The sequence below is a fragment of the Galeopterus variegatus genome, unplaced genomic scaffold, assembly GCF_000696425.1.
Source record: "Galeopterus variegatus unplaced genomic scaffold, G_variegatus-3.0.2 Scaffold2343, whole genome shotgun sequence".
Classification (NCBI taxonomy): domain Eukaryota; kingdom Metazoa; phylum Chordata; class Mammalia; order Dermoptera; family Cynocephalidae; genus Galeopterus; species Galeopterus variegatus.
The window spans coordinates 153,598-159,597 of record NW_007728454.1 but is presented as its reverse complement, the minus strand read 5'-3'; positions in this window follow the sequence as shown (position 1 = coordinate 159,597).

Below are 6,000 nucleotides of genomic sequence, written 5' to 3'. Positions count from 1 at the left end.
CTACAGAGGCCAAATATGCATTTTGTTGCTTTGCCTCACATGGGGTGACAGAGATGCAAAGGATTACTCAAAGCCCATTTCTTCTGAGCAGTGAGGCACCCTGAAGGGATTAACTTCCCAGAACCCTCAAGAGAGAGGCATTCCTCCTTGGGAAATTAACCCTGAACTGGGGTTCTGTCTCAGTATTTATTCTCCAAACCAGAAAGTTACAGAAAAGGAATATAGGTGGAGTTATGGCTAAGTATAGTTTAACAATAGAAGCTGGTAACATCAGTGAAATAACAAAGTGACATTCCATAATGCAATTTGCAAAAGGTTAAGTCGGTCCACCAACAAAAGCTTGTTCTTAGCAAATACTATGTTTTCCTACAGCAGTTTCCTCAGTATTTTTACATAACAATAAAGCAACTTTCTTAACATATCAATCAGTAGGTTAACCTGCTCCAAGGACGTCTGTCCTTGAAAGCTAGCAACTTTGCTGTGTTACAATTCTACATCCACAATAGAGACTTTAGCCTGGGGAAGTTTTCCTGTCTTTTGCAAGCTTAACATTTCTATATAAAATTTTAAAAAGTTAGGTTAAACCTGAAACTACAGGTCTTTGGAAACTAGGTGCTGTGAAATATATATATGCTTTATAAATGTTAGTATACTCCACAGCATTTTAGCAGGATCCACAAAAGATCTCTATGCATGGAAACTTTGATAAGCACTGCATAAATGATTAGGTGAGAGGAAAGACAGCAAAAACTAATAGATGAATAGCACAATTAGTCAGAATGAGCAACACAGGTAGCTTCAGGCAGCAGGTCCACAGCTACCCTATGGTAAGGGAATTTGTCCCAGCTCAGTTATTGACCCAAATCCAACACCTCCCCCCACCACCAACAAAGCAGTGACCTTCCACTCAGTATTACATGTATCTGGATAATTGACTGTATGAACTTTGTACCTAACTGTAACATAATATGAGTATTGGTGAGTATACAATGACACATACTTGCATGTTATCAAATTTAGGTAAATGACATTTTCATTGTTTCTTTACTTAGTAAATTTATTTGCTAATTCATAATTAAGAAAAATCATATTTTGACAAAAACACATTAGTTTTAGTCAGGCCTGTAGAATAAATTTTGTTTAAATAAAATTGAAAAATAAAAATTAAATAAAATATAATTAAAAATAAAATAAATAAAAAATGTTTTAAAATTATGTTTAAAATCCAGCTTGAATATCACTGATAGTTTAAGCAAATATCTGAGATCATTTTTGGCAAATAGGTGTCTTGATGTAGTCTTTTCTTACTGAGTCAGTTTATCAGCATTTATTCTTTAAAAGTTTTATTTTTGTGGCTGCAGCTAACTTCAAATATCATAGATGTGGCTAGGAAGTTGTGAAAACCAGTCATTTGTTTTAAGTAACCATTTTCTGTCATGATTCTTTTTGTTTCAGACTGGAAAATCACATAGAATAAAATTAAGACAAGTTCTCAGAGTTGTTTTAATTTTAATTTTTAATGTAATGTATTAATTATTAATAAATATATAACATAAAATAATTAAATATGTAAATATTAATTATTAATTGATATTAAATATTAACTTAATATTAATGCTTTAATGCTAAAGTGTTTAAAGTTAAACATTAAGAGGACGCTTGCCACTGACAAACACTCTCCTTTGGTATTTTATGGGGGTCGTGGCAGAGACCACTGGCTGTCTACCAACTATCCCCTAACCTTGTTATTTCTTAGAGCTGGAACTCCAATTTCATTAAGAGTGGCTATGTGCCTACGTAAGAGACCACTATTTCCCAACCCCTTGAACTAAATGTGACTGTGTCCTAAATTCTGGGCAATGAGAAGCAAGTGAAAATGAAAAAACCTACTTAGGAGTAGGTGACTCCAAGGGAGCTGATTAAGTTGAAAGATTTTTTTTTTTTTTGCTTTCCCCGGTTTTAAGTTTTATTTCATAGTATCTAGAACATAGATGTGATGCGTGAGGCTCAGGCAGCCATTTGGTGAGCTTCAGAATGGAAGCCACATGCTGAGAATGGTGAAGTATAGAGATAGAGTCTGAATCCCTGGTAATTTTGTGGAGCCTCCATCCTGCCCTGGACTTCCTGCCTTTAAACTTGTTCATGTGAGTGAATTAACCTTTTTGTGTTTAAGCCATAGGTTTTCTGTTCCATGTAGCTGAATCTAATCTGATATAGGGAGAGAACAGAGATTGTATGGAAATTATTATTTTACCCAAGTCACAATTCAATGGAGTTCATCTGCTTTGGGAACTCAAAGCAGATGAACTCCACTGGTTAAGAGCTCAAAAATGGTGATCCTTGAATCAAGTGTTTACTTTTTTTTTTTTTTTCCTTTTTGTCTTTTTTCGTGACCGGTAATGGGATTGCAACCCTCGGTGTCGTGCCCGCACCACGCTCAACCAGTGAGCGGACCGGTCTCTATATGGGATCCGAACCCTTGGCGGGAGTGCCGCCGCGCTCCCAAGCTCCGCACTCTACCGAGTGCACCACTGGGCTGGTCCCAGAATCCAGTGTTTTCTGATTAGCAAAGGAGAATATTAGTTATTTAATGAAAATAAAAAATGATAATGGGTCACTTGAAAATCCTCTCTTCCATCCTTAAAGCCTGACTTTGTAGGAAGCCACTGATCTAGCAGTCAGGAGACATGGATTCTTCTATTAACCTGCTGTCTGATCTTCATCAAGTCATTGGATCTCATTTACTTCAAACCTTCAGCTCATCAACTCTAAAGAAGATTTTATTTGTTGGTTTTATCAACAATACTATGATATTGTTTAATGCACAGATGATGTTGTATTTATCATTTTATTTTCTCTTATATCTGTGTTTAACAGTGGTTTTTATTTGCTTTTTTATTTTTTATTTTTTTATTTTTTTGTCCTTTTTGAGACCGGCTGCACCGCGCTCAGCCAGTGAGCGCTGTGAGCGCACCGGTCATCCCTATATAGGATCCGAACCTGCAGCGGGAGCGCTGCTGTGCTCCCAGCGCTGCACTCTCCCGAGTGCACCACGGGCTCAGCCCTTATTTGCTTTTTTATATACATGGCATTTAATATTTAATTATTTCATTAAATTAAAAATTTAAATAAAAACATCTCTTCTAAATACACACATTCTAAAATTGATAAACTATTTCCACCACTTTGTCATCTATTTCTATACATAGCACGATCAAATAGACATATTTCCTTAAGTCTGAGAGATTCAATATTTGGTTGCATTCTAATAGCCTATAGCATGTTCTCATTTTTCAGTTAATCAATGTAAAGCTAAATAAAAGTAAATAATTTTTTTTTCCTATTAATTCAATGAATTTCCATCACAATTCAAAACTTTTTTTATGCATACTTGAGTAAAGGTGAGTTAACAAACAGAAAGTTGTGGTGGTTTCAGCATGTGACAAAGAGAGTTTTGTGGTTTTGCTGTATGATAAACGCTGATTTCATATTCCAATTGACTGAGTTGGAATTCTGTTGTTCCACATTATAGACTGTATAAAAAGGTTTTTTTTTTTTTTTTAAATGATCTCAATGAATCATCTAGGACTAGTGTCAGCCTGCTGGTAACAGAAATAACAGTAGCTTAAATAAAGTAAAAGTTTACTTTTCTTTAATACAAAACAAGTTCAAAGTCTTAGACTCACATGGAGGCTTCTTAATGCCATCAATGTCCAAGGAGGCTTCTCTGTTTTTCTTCAACTGTTTTTTGTACAAATCACAAGATGATTAATGCAACTCTAGCCATGATACCTAAAGTAGAAAGGGAGAGGAAGGGTGGAGGCTTTGTTTTTAGAAATCTTTTCTAGAAGATCCCCCAACAACTTCTGTACTTACTACATACCCTTGGAAGAAAGTCATATGTCCGTGCCTATCTGCAAGGGAGAGTGAGAAATGTAGTTTTTTAACTGAGTACACTAGCTGAACAAGATCAGGGCACTGTAACTAAGGAAGATGTTTAATAATGATGTCAGATAATCTGGGAGAAAATATGCAAATACTCTCAACCAGTGTAATTCTGTTCCAGGTCAATATTATTCCTTATATAATAGTTAAGGAACTGTATACTTAAAGTGGAGAAGTATGCTCTTTTACTTGCCAAGTTTTATTAAATATAACAGAACAAAAATTTATTTAAAAAGTCACATAAATAAAGAGTCACATAATCAGAGATTAAAATCTGATTACCAGGCCAGATATGGTCTGAATTTGGGGGACAGAGTGTGGAGGAAGCTGAAAAAGTTATGAATAAATTGCTACATTAAAAATCAGGACATTTTACCCCAAATGCAAATTTGTGACTTCTCTTGAAAAATTGGAAGGTCTGGTAAAACTGAGTCTATATTCCTGAAGGCCGCCAACTGGCTGGAGGTGACAGGTGGCTTTCCCTTTAGAATGTGCCCTCTGCAGTTTGCCATCACGGTGTGAACAGGAAGGCTGTGAATTGCCATTTTATCATGACACTTCTACAGTGGTTTTCTGAAGGTAGATTTAAGGCCAAAAAAGACATTTTCTGTATGATTATTTTTCTCAAAAGTAGAATAATAAAGAAGGGCTGCTTTTTTCAACCAAACTGACATTTATTTCGATTATTTTCCTGGCCCCCAAGGGCACTGACAATCGTGACTACTTGTGCCATGTGGAATGTATTATGTTGCCAGTTGGCACATAATACAATTTGCTCCTTTATTATGTTCATTACTTATTGTTTTCTCTCCCCTCCCCACATTAGAGTACAAGCTCTATGAGAGCAGGGATCTTTGTGCCTAGAACAGTGCCCGTCACGTGGAGACAACTCAGTAAATGTTTGTTAAAGAAACTTATTGAGCACTTACTATGTGTAAGCATTACAGAATGCTCTCACAAATGTCATCTTTTTTAGAATACTAATAGCATATTTCCAAGTTTAGGCATTATAATTCCTATTTTCCAACCAAAAAACTGAGGCTGAGAGATGTTAGCTGAGTTAAACAAGATCAGACTGCTAGGTTTTCACAGAGCCAGGATTTCAACACAAGTCTAAGCAATGATGGCCACTTGAACATTTCTTTTTTTTTTTTTTTTTTTCCTTTTTGTCTTTTTTTCATGACCAGCAACGGATCGCAACCCTCGGTGTTGCGTCCGCACCTCACTCAGCCAGTGAGTGGCCGGTCTGTATGTGGGATCCAAACCCTCAGCGGGAGCGCCTCCACGCTCCCAAGCCGCGCGCTGTAGCAGTGCGCCACTGGGCCGGCCCTTGAACATTTCTTTTGATTGACTTTCTCATATCCATAATACAATGGAAGATTTTTATAGCTTCTTAATCATAAAAGAAAAGATGCTTTCTATAAATTTGTGTTAAATATTTTACATATTCTCATCCTTCTACAACGTGAATTCTGATCTTCAGTGATAAATTTCTGTGAGAAGGAGGACAGTCTTCCACCCGTTCTCAAAACTCTCCCTGAGAATGTAAATTGGTGGAGTCATTATGAAAAATAGGTGATGTACCTAAAAAAATAAAAAATGTAACTACCATGCAACTCAGCAATCCCTATGCTCAGTATATACCCAAAGGAAATGAAATCAGCACCGTGGGTATCTGTACTCCAGTGCTCATTGCAGCATTGTTAAGAATAGCCAAGACATGTAAATGACCTAAGAGCTGATTGATAGATGAGTGGATAAAGAAATAATGGTGTATATACACATATTATTCATCGTTTAGAAAGGAGAAAATACTGCCATTTGCAACAACATGGATAAACCTGAAGGACGTTATGCTAAGTGAAATAAGACAAACACAGAAAGACAAATGCACATGATTTCTTTTATATGTGAAATCTAAAAAAAAAAAGCTGGACACATAGAAACAGAGTAAATGGTTGTTACCAAGAACAGAGGGGGAAGAAAAGGGGAGAAGTATGTCAAAGGGTAAGAAGCTGTAGTTATGTAGGATAAATAAGCCTAGATATCTAATGT